The 19,283-nt window shown below is 38.3% G+C and overlaps 1 protein-coding gene across 3 annotated transcripts in view; it reads left to right on the forward strand.

Annotated features, from left to right (window-relative positions):
- Positions 1-19,283, forward strand: part of DENND1B (DENN domain containing 1B) — a 213,453-nt gene that overhangs the window by 21,365 nt on the left and 172,805 nt on the right. Inside the window, exon 1 of one of the 3 annotated variants that reach the window (XM_080917653.1) lies at positions 9,708-9,721. The exons of the other annotated variants lie outside the window; for them this stretch is intronic. The gene's annotated coding sequence lies outside the window, so the exon portion shown is untranslated. Of the gene's footprint in view, positions 1-9,707; positions 9,722-19,283 lie in introns of those variants that run through there. 3 annotated transcript variants of the gene reach the window in all.

The following is a 19,283-nucleotide window of genomic DNA, read 5'->3' on the forward strand; positions in this document are numbered from 1 at the left end:
TAGGTAAAATTGATTGGTAGTATTCTTCAAAATTTTTATGTCTTTTGTGACATTTTTGTGTCTTTCAATTACCAAGAAAGGAATGCAAGAATTTCATATGTGATTGTGTATTTGATTCTAACCTTTCAGATTCTTAGTTTTCTGTTTTACGTACTTTGAAGTTATTTTGTTATATGCACAGCTATGGTTATTTCCTTATACATTCTGGTCAAGTGATCTGTCACTGAGATGCATCCCCAGTGCCTTGTTGCCTTTTGTTTCAGGGTCTCTAGGTTGGCCTGACATTACCCTGCATCCAAGTCATGTTCGAAATTTTGATCCTTCTGTGTCTGCTTCCTGAGTAGCACGTCTTGCAGGCTTATGTCCCCGCCTCTGGCCCTGCCCCAGCTCCACCCCTGCCCCACCCCCAGCAGTTTATTTTATGAGCTAGCTCTTTTAATATATGCTATTTTCTCTCCTTAGTAATACATTCTGTCTTCATTTAGTTTCACATAATTAGAATTCCTTTTTTGTGATTATGTTTGCATGAAATTCTTTTCCTATTTCTGTTATAAAATCATATGAACTATTTGTCAGTTAACATATTTGAGCTTTGCTTTTATACATAGTCTGACAGTTACTGACTATAATGTTTAGCACATTTACATTTTGATGCATTTATTGATATGGTTATGATATTGATATTGATATGAAATCTGCCATTTTGTCATTTTTTAAAACTAGTTTTAAAAAAGTATACCAGTTGATTTTTTTTTGGTGGGGATAGAAGCAAGGAGTTTACTGGAATCCTTAGAAACACATGATTCTCCTCTGCCTCTCAAGCACTGATTTACAGGCTGTGACACCAGTACCTCAGTATAAATGTTAGCCAGCACTGCCTCACATGATAATTGCACCTACTACTACCTTCAGTGTTTCCTCTGTGTGTGGAATTTTCAGAAAAGTAATTTTTCTGTGCTTGTCTAGGTTTGTTTTATCTCCCTGGGTGGGGCTCTTGGATTTGTAAATTTATAGATAATTTTTTGTTTTCCAAAGGTTTTCTTGTGTATATTTTCATGCATCTGTGTATTAGGAACATACATAGCTCTTGCTCATTAGACTGTTTGATATAATTTTTCAAATCTTGGAGGTTCTTTGTTTATCCAGTGTCCTTTTGCTCTGCTGCTTTAGTTTGTTTGGCTCCTCCCACTCAGTGTCCAGTGTCCGATCTACACTCCAGCTGCCAATCTGCTGTTAAACCCACACAGTGACTTGTTTGTTTCAGAGTTGTTTTTGGCTTTAAGTTCTGCATATTCTATATGGTTCTATTGTTTGTTTTATTTCACTGGCTCTTTTTCTGTTCATTCATTTTTCTGATCTTTTCCTTTAATCCAGTAAAGATACTTTCACTATTGTATTATAATATTTAACTTAATTTTATATTGCTTATAGTGAGTTGACTACTTTGTATCAGTACTTGATAGCCAAAAGTGTATACATAGTATTGTGCTAGCTAGATTCTAATAGCCCTAAAATTAGATGCTAATTTTTAATTCTTTAGAACATTGTACAAATAGATACTCTGCAAATGTGTCCTATTTCAGAGGCTAGCAGAGATCTGAGAGTAAGGTACAGATGGTACCAGAGTACAAACCTCATAGTACTTTTATGGTGATGTAGAATAAGGAGGTTGTATGAAACATTAGTTATAGGTAATACTTCTGTGAAGCATGTTGATCATTAAAATGGTTTGGTTTCTGGGGTGGAACCCAATGCCTTGCACATGCTAAGCCAATGTACATACCCTCAGCTGTAGATTCCATAACTTTATATGGACCGTGTTTTGAAAGAATAAAACTTTCTATCAATTTGTAGAACATGGCCATATTTCATTGTCTTTACTTACTTGAAACAGTAGCACATTTTATTTACCTGTGTAATTTAAATGTAACATGCAGAGCAAAATGGGGTTTTATGTATTTAATCTTAAGTTAGCTTTGGACTTTTCAGCAACTCTGTGTCATGTTTCTCAGCTGTGGCCTTTTACAGATGGAAAAGAGCTCCTTGAAGTTCTTTCATGCTGCGGTTTCAGAATTATGGAATGAATAGAAGAGCCAGGACTAAAACAGTGTGCTGTCTCCATGTTGTGTGTATAGATTGCCAAATAAATTTTTGTTAAGGTATTAAAAATATCTGCTCAATAATTTGTATTTTAAATTGTCAGTTGGGTAGTTAGGTTTAAAGTACTGTGTTAAAATGTATTAAAAAGCTGGACGTGGTGGTGCATGCCTTTTATCCCAGCACCTGGGAGGCTGAAGAAGGTGGATCACTGTTTTAGAGGCCAGCCTAGTCTGTTTAGTGAATTCCAGGATAGTCAGAGCTACATTGAAGAGACCTTGTTTCAAAAATCCAAACACAAGCAAGTAGGTAAGCAAGCAAGCAAACAAACAAAACTTCCCGCTCTTATTAATGGGCTGTAGAGATGGCTTGAGTTTCAGAACACACATTGCTCTTCAAGAAGACCTGAGTTTGCTTCCCAGCACCCCAGTTTCAAGTTCATTAATAGCTCCAGTTCAAATATTTCTTTTTCATCTCCACAGGTACTAGGCATGTTTGTGAAACACATATGTTAGTTACATGCAGACAAAATACCCATACACATTAAAAAACAAACCTACCTTGTTGAAGATTATTAATACATCTTTATATGGGGTTTATTTTCCTACTGCTATTAATGTTTTAACTTTAGAATCTACTTGAAATCACTTTCTTTGAGTCTGCTTTAATGATTGTTTATCCCGTTGATAAGATATAGAAGGTAATATCATAACCAGTTTGTGTACTCACTTGGCATGTATCTCCTTGGTTGGGTTGAATGCAGGTTGTATGGAGAATGAGCCTGAACCATGCTGGCTGTTCGAGCTCAGGGTTTGGCTGATACTAGTGCTTCAGTGAGAGGACTTGGAAGGAAATGTTACTTTGTATCAGCCGATGGTGTTTGATATTAATTGAAAGAAGCTAGCTCTATCCACACACAGGATAATGATTTACTTCTCTTATCCTTTTTCCTTTGTAGCTTTGAGAAATCTCAGAAAACAGAGACTTTTTGTTAGGGAGAAAATAGTCTTTCTGTGTAAAGCTTTGGCTTCTTTTGTTGTCAGAACACAGAGCGCTTTATCTTTCTGTCCACTGGGTTTATTATGCATTAACCTAGACATGAGCTTGGCCTTCCTTCAGAATTACAGGGGATAGTTTTTGGACATCATAAAGGCAAGTGACAATGACCAACGCTCATCTGTTCTGGAGAAGTGCTTTGCAGTGCTGGCCTTCAGTCTGCTCTTCATCTGTTGCTGCTGTGAGCTGTGCCCGAGGAAGAACTCATTTGGAGTTCTCCCTGAGCACGAGACCTAGTTACAGGCCTTTGCACAGAGTAGTTTTTTTTTGCCAGAGCTCCCTTGTAAAACAAAAAAATACTGCCAATTTAAGTATATTGTGCTTTCAACTACATCTGAAGTGATCACAGCTAGAATTTCATCTTTTAGTAATTCTTACAATACATTGAATAGCACATTGGATATAATAATCAGAATTTGTTCACAACTTCTCTAAAAACTTCTCCTTGTTCTGCCCGTAGTTCCCCTTTCCCCATCTATATATCTTTTTAAATTTGTAAATAAACAGGACTTTTCAAAGACCTTAGTGGTCTTTTATTATACCGTGGCTTGAATCCCTTGTTTCATATTTTAACTTCGTCTTTTGCATCTTTCTCCTTGTTCCCTCAGTTGCAGCCACACCAGTTTACTTGTTCTGCCTGGAACATGGCAGCCAACCCACTCGAAGCATCTTAGCTTCGGCTTCTGGTAGTCATCTTCTTGTTTGCATAGGTTGTTCCTTTACATTCAGTCTGCAACGGCATTCTCTTTTTCAGTGAGACTAATTTGACCAACTTGATAAAGGCTTCACACTCCCTTCTTAGAGACTCTTGATTAGGTCATGGACCGGGAACAAGTAGAGGGCAGTGACAGCTATGATGACATAAGATTAGACCTGATGACACACCAGGTCTCTCATAGGTAAATGGTGTTGTCAACAATACCTTAGCACACTGCTAGTCTGTGCCATTTAGTAGAAGAAACTTGACCATCCGTGGCTATCTGTGGGGTAGACTGGAACTAATGCCACATAATGAGGAATTACTATATTAAGAAATTTCATTTATGCGTAGTTTCAAAGAGGCAAAGAATGAAGGGCTGGGTGTGTGCTCCGCATTCATTAAATGAGGACACTTTTCAGAATGAGTAACACAGCTAAAATATGGCAGTTACAAAAGAAAGGATACAAAACCAACAGGGTCTTGGATATAATTCAGTAATCATATCTATAAAGATCACAGCAATAAAATGTTCATTTCTTAAGGGTAATTTCTATGGCATTTATTGTATTTATCATTTCATAATAAAACATAGCGATTGTGAAATCATTTTGTGCCTTTGAGTCTCAAAATGAATAGATTGGATGAGATATTTGATGCAGAATTTTTTTTTTTTGGTAGAAGAAAATACTTAATTGTGGATGGCTTACAGTTTCAGATGTTTAGTCTATTATAATATTTGTGGGAACATGGCAGTATCCAGGCAGACATGGTTCTGGAGAAGGAACGGATAGTTCTACATCTTGGTCTACAGCCAGCAGAAGCAGACTGTGTTCTCCACAGGAGACCCCAAAGCCCACCTCCACAGCAACGCACTTCCTTCAACAAGGCCATACCCACTTCAACAAGGCCCCACCTCCTAATAGTGCCACTCCTTATGGCCAAGCATTCACACACAAGAGTCTAGGAGTGCCATATCTATTCAAACCACCGTAGTCCACTCCTTGGTCCCATAGGCATGTAGCCATAGCATGATTGCCAACTGCATTCAGTCCAACTTCACAGTCCCCATAGTTTATAACAGTCTCAAACTTGTTTAAAAGTCCAAAGTTCAAAGTCTTTTCTGAGATTCATACAATTTCTTAATTGTAATCCCCTATAAAATCAAAATAAAAAAGCAGATCACATATTTCCAACATAATGTACAGTATATACATTACCAGTCTATAATGTAGGCAAGGGAGCACAGTCAGGAAGCACCTAACCAAAGCAAAACCAAAAACCAGCTGTGCAAACTCTGCATCTGCACATCTGATGTGAAAGTGCTCTTCAGATCTCTAACTCTGCAGCTTTGTCTACTGCAGCACACTTCTCTCTCTTGTGCTGGTTCCATTCCTTTAGCAGCTTTCCTTGGCGGCTATCTCTGAGCTGATCCAGGCTTCATATTCACAGCTTCACACTATGGCCTTTCTGTACCTCTGCCCCTGCCACATGCCTGGCCTCAGTGGCTTTCCTTAATCACACAGAGAGACTCCACAACCCCTTTCTTCTGTTCTATAAAGCCACAGGCATAAAGCTGCCAAGTTCTGTTTGCTGAGGCAGGAACATGGCCCCTTTGTCCAATTACAGCTTCACCAGTTTTCCATGTTTGATGGTTTTCTTCACTGCCTAAGCTTGGCTGTCCTGGAACTTGCTCAGTAGACCAGGGTGGCCTTGAACTCAGAGATCTGCATGCCTCTGTCTTCTGAGTGCTGGGATTAAAGGTGTGTACCACCATGCTTGGATTTAAGCTTTTCTTTAATTCCTTTTCACTAGATGGAAGTTGAACTTGGCAGGGTCTTGCCCTGAGGTTACCAGTTTCTTAATTCTATTTGATATTTTTAATTTGTTTATCTCCTGTACACAAGATATAACTCCACTCTACTTCCTGATGCCCCTTTAATCCTTAAACATACATTTTACGTTTTTTTCTTTCTAAAATCGCTGCATTTCATCATAAAACCAAAACTGCAGGACAGAGTCTAAGCTAAGCTGTTTTGAGATTTCCTTTGCCAATACAATTAATTTAAATCTTTTCATTTTTGCCTCAGGCAGACTATTACAACAAAGGCAAAAAGCCACATTCTTCACCAAAATATCACAAGAGTGATCTCTAGGCAATATACTAAAAATCTTCAAAAAAGCATTGCACTGCTTTCCTAATTCAAAGTCCCCAAATCCACATTTCTCAAAAAAAAAAAAAAAAAAAAAAAAAAAACATAGTCATGCATATCAGAGCAATACTCAGGAACTCTGGTACCAAATTCCATCTTAGGGTCTATTTGAGATAGGGTCTTATATTTAGCCTTGGCTGATCTGGAACTTGCTATGTAGAGCAGTTTTGCCTGGAACTCTGAGATCTGCCTGTTTCTGCCTCCTGAATTCCAGGATCAAAGGTATGTGCCTCCTTGCCTGGCTAAGGTTCTATATTTTGGAGTTTGAACCTTGTGTAGGTAGAGATAAGAATCTGAATTTGGGCTGAGGAGACAACTGCCAGTAATGTGCTTGTGGTGCAAGCTCAAGGACCTCATTTCCATGTTAGAACCGTATAAAAACATCAAGTGGTGTGTGCCTGTGTCTTAGGGTTTACTGCTGTGAAGAGACACCATGACCAAGGCAGCTCTTTAAAGGCAAACATTTAATTGGGGCTGGCTTACAGGTTCAGAGGTTCAGTCCATGATCATCATGGCTAAAAGTGTGGCAGTCTTTAGGCAGACATGGTGCTGGAGAAGGAGCCGAGAGTTCTAAATCTTGATCTCAGATCTTGATCTGAAGGCAGCCATTAGGAAACGATCTTCTGCAAGCTGCCTGGAGGAGACTGGAATTTCACACTGGATAGAATTTAAGCCTAGAAAACCTCAAAGCTCACCTCCATAGTGACACAGCCCCTCCAAGAAGGCCACACCTTCTAGTAGTGTCATTACTTGTAGGCCAAGCATTCAAACACACGAGTCTTTGGCGGCCAAATCTATTGAAATCACTACAGCCTATTACCTCAGTATTGGAGAAGTAGAGACATGATAATGTTGAGGGCTGGCTGGATAGCCACTTGGTCTGAATCAGTGAACTACAGGTTTAGGAAGAGACCTTGTTGGAAAAAAAAAAAAGGTAGAGAGTGACTGTATATGACACTTTGCTTCAGCTCGTGGTTTTTACATGCATGTGCACACATGTGCATGCATACATACAAAGAAGCTGAATTTTATCTTTCAGTTTTGATATGATGAAGTGATGTTTACATTTTGAAACACTGTCATGATTTTGCTCTTAAGGAGAGAAATATCAGTGTATTTTGTTCATTTCCTCATGTTGCTTTTTGGAGAGGACTGTCCATCAATCCATCCATCCATCCATCCATTGACCCATCCGTCTGTCCATCCAACCAACCAACCATCCATCCATCCATCCATCCATCCATCCATCCATCCATCCATCCAACCATCCATCCATCCATCCATCCATCCATCCATCCATCTATCCATCCAACCATCCATCCATCCATCCATCCATCCAACCATCCATCCATCCATCCATCCATCCATCCATCCATCCATCCATCCATCCATCCATCCATCCATCTGAACTTGCATGCAGCCTTTGTTCTAAAAGTACCAGGGGCCCACAGTGACATTAGGGTCCAAGTTATGAAGGTTTCCAGAGCCAGCTTTTAAGATCAATTTTTTTTCTGGTCCTTTCTCCACCTCCTGTGTGTTCGAGGATTATCCCTAAAGCTGTTTTTCTAAATCAGCTTTCAAAACCATCTATTCAGTTTTAATCTGTGTTCTAAAGAATAATGGCTAATCTGCTGGGAATGAAAATCCTTCAAACAGAAGCCTGAGAGAATGTGGAGGTTGAGAAGCAGATGGTCCATCTGGAGGGTGTGACTCTGTGAAGTTATCTAGGGCTCCATGTTTCTTTCCTCTTGATTTTATCTTATTATGTATGCTTTTATTTTTGGCTGTGGAGTCAAAGCCAAGGCACTAACTCTGTCCAAGTTCAAGTCATATGACAGACAAGAGGACTTCAGGCAGGAAATTTCTTTAGAGGCCAGGCAGGGGCATCTTGCATGTAACACTTCCCTTGTTAAGGATTTGGTCCTTGACAATGCTTAGTCTCACTTAAAAGGGGATTGGAAATTGTAGCTTTTTCTCATTGGTCAAGTGTTGAGGAAGAAGGGATGAGTACCGTACGAAAGCTGGCCATTCCTGCTGTGGTACTGACCCGGTGCCTTGTGTGCCCTCAGGAGTTCACTCCAGCTCAAGGCGTCTGAGCACCTCTATAGAAGCTGTGCAGGCTGTCGGTCAATTCTTTGCCTAAAATTCTCCCTTCCTTCTTTGCTAATTTCAAAATGCTAGTTGCTGTTTCAGTGGTTTAAAACATTATAAGGTTTAGTCTCTGGGAGCTCTTGCAAGGGTCTGATTGGTCGATATTCCTATGGGGTTGAAAACCCCCTCAGATTCTTCAGTCCTTTTTCTAACTCCTCTATTGGTGACCCCATTCTCAGTCCAGTGGTTGGTTGAGAGCATCTGACTCTATTTCTCAGGCTCTGGCAGAGCCTCTCAGGAGACAGCTATATTGGGCTCCTGTCAGCACACGCTTCTTGGCATCCACAATATTGCCTGGGTTTGGTAACTGTATTTGGGATGAATCCCCAGGTGAGGCAGTCTCTGGATGGCCTTTTCTTCAGTCTCTGCTCCACACTGTGTCTCTGTATCTTCTCCTGTGAATATTTTGTTCCCCCTTCGAAGAAGGACTGAAGCATCCAGTCTTTGGCTCTCCATCTTCCTGAGCTTCATGTGGTCTATGTATTGTGTGTTGGGTATTCTGAACTTTTGGGCTAAACCACCAACCAAAGATTGAGTACACATGGAGGGACCCATGGCTCCACCTGCATATGTAGCAGAGGATGGCCTTATTGGGCATCAATGAGAGGAAAGGCCCTTGGTCCTGTGAAGGGTCAATGCCCCAGTGTAGGGGAATGCCAGGGCAGGGAGGTGGGAGGGAGTGGGTAGGTGGGTGGAGGAAGGGCAGGGGGAGGGGAGATGGGATAGGGGAATTCTAGAGGGGAAACTGGGAAAAGAGATAACATTTGAAATGTAAGTAAAGAAAATATCCAATAAAAATATTTGCTCAAAAACAAAAACAACCCCCCCAACAAACGTCTAGTAATCACCAGCTTACACTTAGATCAACATTTGCCAGCTCTCATTTATGAGAGACAACATTCTGTGTTTGTCTTTTTGTCTGCCTTAGTTCATTTAACAAGAATCCTGCGGTTCCTCTTGTTCTTGTGCCCATGAAACCCTACCATTCCTTTCTGTGAGCGAGTCACGCTTTGTTCTTTCCATTTTATTGATCTGCTTCCCTGATAATCTAAGCAGGCGGCGTGTCTTACAGCCATGAATAGTGTAGCAATAAATATGGTAGCGCATGCATCTTAGATATGTTGTTACAATTTTCTTTTGATCATAATGTAGAATTTTAGACATTGTTGGTGTGGGAGGAGGTTACAAGGGATTGATGTTGGGGTCTCATCGTGATAAGCTGAGATTTAGTCTCAGCCCAATTTTTACTCTTCTTGAGAATCTTTCACTTCATATTGGCTGTACTAAGTTAATCTCCCAGCAGTATTTAAGAATTCTTTCTTCTTAGTATCATTACCAATGTTGTATTTTTAGTGCATAAATAGGTTTTTTTTTTTTTTTTAAAGACATGGGATCTTGGCTGTGTTGTTTTCCAAACTGCTAGGCTCAAGTACTCATCCTGCTTTCTCAGATAGCCGAGATGAGGTATGCCAGCTGTGGTGCTGATGGAGAAGTCAAGCCTTCTATGGTAAGATAACTCACAGAGGGAGAAGATAATGCTCTGACAATCTCTTTCCATTCTGTGGTTTGTAGCATTCTGGTAACTTAAAAAGCATTTATTTATTTTAGCATGTATGGTTGATTGCCTGCGTGTATTGTTTATGCACCACATGCATGCAGTGACTGTAAAGGCCAGGAAAGATGTCAGAACTCTTGAGGTTAGAGTTATAGAAGATTTCGAGCCACCCTGTAGGTGCTGGGAATCAACCCGGGGTTTTCTTAACAGCAGCCAGTGTTCTTAACTGCTGAACCATCTCTCCAGCCCCTGATGCTTTTTTATATTTATTATTTATATTATTCATGTATCATAGATTTACCCAAATGGTATTTGGTTTTATTTAATGTTTTCTTTTGAAATATATTCAAGTTTTGTAGATTTTTTCCTATTGTGGTAGAAATGAAATAGTTCACATTTTGCCCATCATGTGTGTGCATTTGGTTCTGTACTTCACCTTGAAAGCCTTTTTCGTAGACTTAGATTTGCATGTAATCCTGCAGTGAAGAGACACTTCTTTAAGGCAGAGACATACATATATATAAGCACCGATGACATCTATCTCTTTTGTTAATTATGATGTTCATTACTTCCTGAAATAATTACCAGTAAAAGGTTCTATCTTCTAAAGTGTGGGGGAATCAGTTTATTTCACTGTATATGCAGTGATTTGATTGTTAATAAACAATTTCATTCAAGTGCATTATCTGGAACTATTCTTATTATTCCATAAGGTTTCTTATATTTTTTAAAAAATTAACCTACTGTGTTAGACAATTTTGAAAACAGGTAAAATGCTATTTAACCACATTAAAAGCATCTACTTTTGAACAGCACTTTTTATGATGATAGTCATGTTATAATTTTAAATGTCATTTGTTGCTGTGGATGTAACTTATATGGTCATATTTGAATAAGTACAATCGTTCTTATTCTCTAGTAGGTGTTTCTGAATTCATCTATAGTTTAACATGGACAAAGTTTTTTACTGCCTCATATGAGCTGGTTTGTTCAATGTATTCAATATCTTAAAATTAGAAATAATTTATAAATCATTTTTGTATTTATGGATTATTCACTATTTATTTTCCAATTCTAAGTTTTAATTATTACCTGTGGTTTTTTTCACCATTGTTCAACTTTATAAATTAATATTTATATCAAAAGATAAGAAAATTGTCTTTTGACCTGCATTTCAATCAGTCCCTTAACTGGTAAATATAGCAATAAAAATTGGATGAGAAATATTTGTTATAAAAACTGCAAATAAAAGATAATTAACTGTAATTTTTGAATGCACCTTTGGTTAGGCAGATTTTTAAATATAGAAGGGATGCAATCAAGCCTTTTTCAAGAGTGGATACAGACAAGGGCTATATGTTAGAAAATACATTGATTCACCCATGGGGAATTAGTGACTGAGATTGTTATGGTAGTGAGCTCAAAGTTTTATTTATCTTATCGCTATGTTAGACAGTGGAAAGTTTTACCGTATGCTGAAATAACATCTTCATCAGGTTCTCAACAGGGTGCCTTAGTTACTTTTCAGCTGAGTGCCTGACAGGATTTTCTCTTGGCTAGCTGGTTGGATGGGAGTCCAGACCCAGAGAGGCTTTCAGGGATTCTCCATGTCATAATCATGCCTGGTGAGTAGGAGCAGCCTCCTCTGATGTGGGGCTCCATGCCCAAACAACAGGGACAAAGACATAGCTTCTGTTCTTGAAAGAGGAGCTAATCTGACTGCAGCACACTGTGAAAGCCCATTATGGGAGGGAAAAGCTTCTCTTGGAAGGTGAAGGCTTAGCAGTTTAACCTCTGACCATAAAATCATGCAGAAAGCAGAAAATGTGTTAGTACAGCAGAGAGGGAAGAGAGACATTCATGAAGGTCTGTGTGCTGAGCTCCTAAAAGCAGGTCAAGTGGGTGACTGTCAGAGATTGGGCACTCGAATCCTAATACGAAATGCGATTTCCAAGTGTGGTTTTTTGACTCAGTATGCTCAAGGAGTTGTTTAACTTCTTACTTGGAAGATCGTGTCCAGCAGAGACCCGGACAGACGCACAGAGTTGGAAGAGTAACTATTTTCTCTTCTTCTTTGTCCTGAGAAGGCTCATGGCAGACCTTTGTCGTGTTCTGATTACTTACCATTTGGCACCGTGGACAAGAGCCCTGTCACCCATTTTCCTCATTGTTTACCCTACTTTGCTTAATATGGTTTATGTTCACAGAAATGGTATCTGGTCATATTACGAGGCCCCGATTTGGTCTTTGTCTCTTTGGCATTTATTCTGTTAATACAAAAATCTCTTAGAGGTCACCATTGTTAAACAGTTAAAGGGAAGAGCTAGTTGCAACTTTAACATGGAAAGAATCTGGAGACTTCCTTTTGAACCTGTATTAATATTATGAATACTGGTAATGTAGTTATATGTAATTTAGATTTGATAAAAGTTAAATGTTAATCCCTGTCAGCATGAACTAATTGTTTCACCTTTTCTTGCCAGCACTGGTCTTCCTCAGATAAGAGTTTTGGCAATAATTAAGACTTAGATTTGGGCCCTCAATTTGGCAATAAGAAAATATGTAAGTTATCCTGAGAATAGCTGTGTATAGATTACAGGTTAAGCAGATTTGATTATATTCTAAAAGAGCATGATTAAAGGCAATGACAAGGAGTAGTGATGGGAGAAAGAAAGGGAAAGGAGTAAGAGAGAAGGAAATATAAAGTGGGCAAGTTAGGTAAGAACTACTAGTGAAGCTGTAGTGTAATGCTCTGAGTTTGAATTCTAGTCCAAAGCTGTAAATATACAGATTCATTAGGGATCTGGTCTGGTGGCACATACCTGCAGTTCTAGCACTTAGGCTGAGGCAGAAAAAGCACAGATTCCAGGTTAGCCTGGGTTATAGAATGTGTCCTTTCTCCCTGTCTGTTAGGTGGTTACTGTGTAAAACAAGTATAAAAGCATGGTGCTATATGAAAAAAAAAAAAGGCTGGACTTTGGTAGGTTCTTGGTGAGGGAAAGTGTGTATGTTTGTGGAGCTGGAAACGAAGTAACCTGTTATTTTGGTTGGTGCATTTCTTCTATTCACCATACTAGTATATCTTATGTCATTCTTTTTGCCTTGCATTGTACAATGCATGCTAATGATGGCAAATATAGTTACAAGGTTTCCTAGGTTTTATAGGCTCTTCTGAGCAATGAAGTAACTTACTCTTCTGTAGTAATTGCCATCTGGAGGCTCACTGCTTCTCTGCTAACCTAGACCTAGTCCTGGAAGCCTCTAGCCTCCATACAATCTTGTTCAGGCATAGAATGTTTTCAACTTCTGACACTTGCTGTTGAATGAGCTCACCTCTTCCAGTTATTTCTGAACTCTGGCTGGCTGGTTCAACTCAGCTGTTTTGGCTCAAACTCCTCTCCAAGCTGACTGATTCAATCCGGCTTCTCTCAGATTCTCCTGCATTGCTCTGCTTGATCTCAAACTAACTCTGGCAATCTGTTCTGATCTCCTGGCTCCTTCTCATTCTCTGCTTTTCTCTCTCTCTTTTTCTCTCTCTCTCTAACCTGTCTCTGTACAGTTATCCCAGCAAAACTACCTTCTCCCCTTTTCTTTTTCTGCATTGCTCTCTTAAGTAGCTTTCCTTTCTTTTCTCTGGGAGTTGGGTGTTTCCTATTTTGTCAAATCTTTCTCTGATTTATTACTTTGCCACTCAACTAGACACCACTTTCAAACATGAGTGCTTCCTTTTACAAAAGTTTGCCTTCATAGTTTGTCGTTAAAGGTGTATACTGAGGGCATATCTGTTTTCCAGCTTCAGGGATTAAAGATGTGTGCTAAGGGCTAAGCCACAGTGCAACTAGAAAAGTTTGTTTCCTCAGTATATAATCTCTGGTTCCATGGTGTGATCAAGTGTCCTGCAACATTCTTGTCATCATTACTTACCCTACATCCTTCAAGGAAATTGCTATTATCACCATTTCCTTATGAGGTGGAAATCAAGGCAGAATATTAGGTAATTTGAGAAAGACTACATGCTATTATGGAAGTAGAGTGTGATGTATCTATATTGAGTCAGACTTCAGAACTTCGCCTTCTGCCTGCCAAACTGAATTATTAAGGATTTAACTGAAGGTATAATTAAACATGAACTAAAATGGTAAATTTCAAATTATTTTTTTATTTTATAAAATTTTATTTCTTTAGAACGTTTTGCTCACATAGAAGCTTATTGCTCACTCTTGTAAAGAAAAGACTGACAAATGTATAACTGAGCTGAAAGATTTCTTTTAATTGCATCTCATGAAATTGCTTTCTTTCATGGTTTTTAATTGATGTTTATTTTTATATATACCTTTGTATTTTTTTACATCTTTTAATATATAAATATATATCTTTACTTTTATATATACCTTACTTTTGCTGCTCCATATAACAGATTCTCTCTTTTTTTTTCTGATTATTTTATGACTCCTTTTGGCTGTGAGGAAGTAAGTTTAATAAGGCAGAACTTGCTTTTCTCAGACTCCCTAGTGCCCAGTGTCCTGTGAGGTATTAATTGTTCATCCCATTAGCTTGTTTGGTATCTTGGTCAGTATTTTATTGCTATGAAGAAATGCCCTTACCATGGCAACTCTTATAAAGAAAGTCATTTATTTGGGACTTGATCATAGTTTCAGAAGTTTAATCTGTTGTCATCTCAGTGGGAGAAGCAGCTTGAGAGTTCTACATAAGCAGGAAGACATTGACACTAGACCTGTCTCAAGCATTTGAAATCCCCAAGCTTACCCTAGTAACTCATTTCCTTTGACAAGGCCACACCTACTCCAACAAGGCCATACCTTCCAATCCCTGTCAAGTAGTTCCACTGTCTAATGACCAGTCACTCAAATATACATGCCTGCGAGAACATTCTTATTCAGACTACCACACAGGATTACTGTATAGTATCACCAGCATTTGTGAAAGCTAGTCTGTTCCTTCAAAGGTAGTAAATAGTATTCAATTTTGAAATATCTTATTTTCATAAATATACATGTCTATGAAATTAAGGCATCTCAAAATGTTTCTATAATTTGTATGTAGCAACTATAATTTAACAACTGATTTCTGACTTTAAAAATGTGAAGTTCAAGTAAACTGGTTTATGAACATCTGCTATATATTTATTTTTCTGAGTTTTTGAGAGAAAGCTTCATGGTGTATTCCATGCTGACTTTGAATACTCTATGTAGCTGGGTTAGACATAGGACTTGTAGCAATCCTTCTGCATCAACCTCACAAATTTCTGGGATTAAAGGCATATGTATCATGCCTGTTTATTTCATTTCAAAGTTAACCTTGAAACCAGCAAGAATTATACATGTTCTCTGTATTAGAAAAGAACATTTAAATGAACTTAGAGAATACACTGTTTTGATTTTGTAAGAGCTGGAGAGATGGCTCAGTGGTTAAGAGCACTGACTGCTCTTTCAGAGGTCCTGAGTTCAATTCCCAGCAACCACACAATGCCTTACAACCATCTGTAATGAGATCTGGTGTCCTCTTCTGGCCTGCAGGCATACATGCAGGCGGATCACTGTATATATAATAAATGAATCTTTTAAAAAAATTATAACCCCAATAAGTAATAATTGTGTTATAAGGAAAATAGGTTGAAATTGTTCTAGGACTTAATTATTAGTACGTATGTTCAGACTATTAGTTTTTTCCCCTTTTAGGATATTAATCCTTTTTTAAGCACTGGCATTATATTCATCAGCCATAATGCTGACTTCAAGGGTTAAAGATATATGCCTATTTTCAGTTCTGAACAATTCTGAGTACCTTCTAGGAAGATGTTTCCTAAGGTTATTTTATTTTCTCTTTTCCTCATTTTAAAAATTGGTTCCTTCTTTGTTGGCCCATAGTTCCTAAGTCTAAGTCCTGCCCTAGAGTGTGGTTGATCTACTCAGTGTCACCCCAATAGAGAAAACTGACCTTCCCATTTCTGTGGGGTATTGGGATAAACAGCTTCTTGGTTAAGGGTGGGACATCGTGCCTACCTTTTCTTCTCCACAATGAGGTTTCGTCTGGCGTGAGTTTGTCCATGTGTTGTGTATGGTGGGCTCTTATGTTGTGTCTGGAAGACACTGTTTCCTTGGAGTCTTCACTACCTCTGGCTCTTACAGTCTCTCTGTCAGTGGGAAACTTCTCTTTGCAACAGGTGGAGACTGAAGGTTTGTTTTTTATTTTTATTTTATTTTTTGTGCAAGGTGATAAATATGGAACCAATTTTATTGTTTGCATATAGACATTCAGTTTTCCCAGGACCATTTGTTGGAGATTTTTTCCAACATATATTTTGGCATCTTTGTCATATTAAATCGCTATAGTATGTGTACTCAGTTGGGGTCTTTGGTGTTGTTCCATTGGTCTATGTCTGCATTTGTGCCAGTCTCAAATGTTTTTATTACTATGGCTCTATAAGTAAACTTCCTTCCTTCCTTCCTTCCTTCCTTCCTTCCTTCCTTCCTTCCTTCCTTCCTTCCTTCCTTCCTTCCTTCCTCCCAGGACTTCTCTGTGTAGCCTTCTCTGTCCTTCAACTCGCTCTGTAGATTAGGTTGACCTTGAACTCAGAGACCCTCCTGCCTATTTTCTACCATCTTTCCATTTTGTAGTGTCTTCTAAAATATTCCTTGAGAGGGAGGTTTAAAGTTTTCATTGTGGGGGTCCTTTACATTCTTGGTCAGGTTTATTCCTAGATACTCTCTGAGGCTGTTGTGAATGGGAAGGTGCCCATCTATTCCTCTGTATGCTGTTGGTATATAGAAAAGCTATTTATTCATTTGCTCAAGTTGGTTTTGTATTCTGTCAAGTTAACTTTTGTTTATATCTTTTACTAGCGGTTGTTGCTTTTAGTTCTGAAAGTGTATTTTGGCTATATCCCTGTCCATATAGTTTTTGTGTAACCAACACAATCTTAGAGGTTTTGAGTATTTATTCCACCATTCTTTCTTTCATTGCTACTCCAAAGAAGTCTGCTGTCAGACCTATAAATACAATTTTTTTCTTTCTGTGTCTTATGATTTGTAGAGTCACTGTGATGTGTGTCTAGTGTCTTTCTTGAAATCCTTCTGAGCTTTGTTGTGGCTTCTCACTCTACAGATTTGCTCCTCATCAGCTTTGGGGAAGTTTTTAATTCTTTTCGTATAATTTTCTTTCTATCCCATTATACACAGTCCTCTCTTTTGGTCTAATCTTTTTTGAGTTCTAAGTAGATTTATGTTACTATAATTTTTGTCAACTTTACACAAACTAGAGCCACCTTAGAAGAGGGAACCTCAATGGAGGAATTGCATTTGTCAAACTGTCCCATTTGTGTGTTGTGGGGTGTCTTCTTGTTATTGGTTGATGTGGGAGACTCGGGTTCCAATTCATTGCGGGCAGTGCTACTCTTGGACATTCCGGTGGCTGAATTACTGCCAGTAATCGGTACCAGGGTCTTTGCTTTTGCTCCTGTCTGCATGCTGGTACCTCTAGCTCCTGCTCTAGATTTTCTTGGTGTTGGACCAGAGCTGTATGTTTTTATAAACTCTCTCATCTCCAAGTGGCTTTTGTTTAGTATTTTATACAACAACAGAGAAACTGACTTAGACAGTTAACATTCTGTGCTTTATTTCTCAAAAATTTTCCCTTTTCTGCCCCCCGTTCTTCTCTTTCTCTCCTTTCTTGTTTCTTTTTTCTCCCCCTCTCCCTTACCCTTTCCTCCTTTCTTTGTCTCTTTCTCCCTCCTTTCCATCCTCTCTTCCCCTTTGGGCTCTTCAGGACTTTCATCTGCCTGTGCTTCCCTAACATTGCTGTCATTACGTCTGCCTCCGCTCACTGTAGCTCACGTCTAGTTTCTATGGCCTCCCTTCTTCTTTCAAGTCCATTTTTATAGTGAGTACGATTGTGACCTCTTCCTTATTTAGAAATGACTAAAAACTCTGTTATGTAAGGAGTACATTGTACTTCATTACCTTTGTGTTAAAAATGAAAGCCTTTGACCAAAGTTGTGCTTCAACTCATAATATTTGGAATAATTATGAGTAATATTTAAATTAATTTTGAATAAAATCAACCTGCTTTGTGATAGGTAAAATTTATATTTCAGAATAAAGTTATTTCTTGTAACTAGTTCAAAAAGTTAAATATACTGAATATCGCGAATAAAAATATCTTTTAGAATCATAACTTGTGGGCTGGAGAGATGCTAAAGAGCCTGGCTCAGTGGTAAAGAGCACTGACTGCTCTTCCTAGATATTCTGAGTTCAAATTCTGGCAACCACATGGTGGTCCACAATCATCTGTAATGAGATTTGATGCCTTCTTCTGGTGTGTCTGAAGACAGTGACAGTGTACTTATTTATATATAATAAATAAATAAATCTTAAAAAAAATCACACCTTGCACAAAGAATCATAAACAAGTGACAGTAACTTAAAGCATTGCTTCTTACCTTTGAGGACATCATGAAGGTAGGTGATGAGCGCGTGCTGTACTGTTAGCTGGGTCTGTCAGGTTTGTACCACAGAGCATCTTTCCACAAGTGAGCTCACTTTTTCTTCTGTGTTCTTGTAAAAACTTTTGTGTTGGCTTTTAATGATTGGTATCTGAAAAATGTCAAAACATTGATTCTCGGTTGTAGGCTCCTGGTCATAGATTAATCAGGATTGAACATCTGTGCCAGCAGATCTTTTCCTTTTTGTTTGTTGATTTAAAAGGAAAAAAAAAAAACCCTCTGCTGAAGGGCCCTTGGGACAGATGGCCCCTCACTGTTGATGGTTCGATTACCGTGATCACCCACAGCTTCAGAGGAGTGCGAAGAAAAGAAATTGCTTTCTTTGTCAAGGTGTTTTCAATTCAATTCTCACCCATTAGCCCTGTTTGGTTAAGTTTGGAATTACTCTATCAGGTGATTGATGAGGGTTTCATTTTATCATAATAGGTCTTGTGTAGAAGGAATGAGGAAGCATAGTGATGTACCTGATGTATTATGTGCTGGGTTATATTTTTGTACAGTTCTTTGAAGTTCTGTTTCCATTGTCCAGTTGAAATTTGCTAATATATAAACAAAAAGAGCATTCTTATTTTGAGTTATGAAATGAATTTTATATCACTCTAGAAGAAACATTTAGAGTGGCTATAATTAAGCTGTTGTTTGTATGGTTGCAAAATATATAGGAGTAGGTTGGTTATCCAGATGACTGTTTAGAATGAATGAGGCCATCAACAAGAGGACATTGAATTGAACTTTATGTGATAATAGCTTATGTGCATTTTTAAGACTGGTGAGAAAATGAGCACATTTAAAAACTTCTTTAAATATGTCTATTATCTTTGTAAAGTGATAAATACACATGTGATCTGTTTTTGCAACTGGTTATATGAGATATTAAAATAAGGTTTTCACTCCCCTGCAGTTATATATAATATAAACTTGTGTTTTTAAATGATAGCTTTATTGCTGACATTGAAATGGTGTTTGAGTACTATTAGTGATCAATAGCCTTTT

This window comes from Micromys minutus, assembly GCF_963924665.1.
Source record: "Micromys minutus genome assembly, chromosome: 6".
Classification (NCBI taxonomy): Eukaryota; Metazoa; Chordata; class Mammalia; order Rodentia; family Muridae; genus Micromys; species Micromys minutus.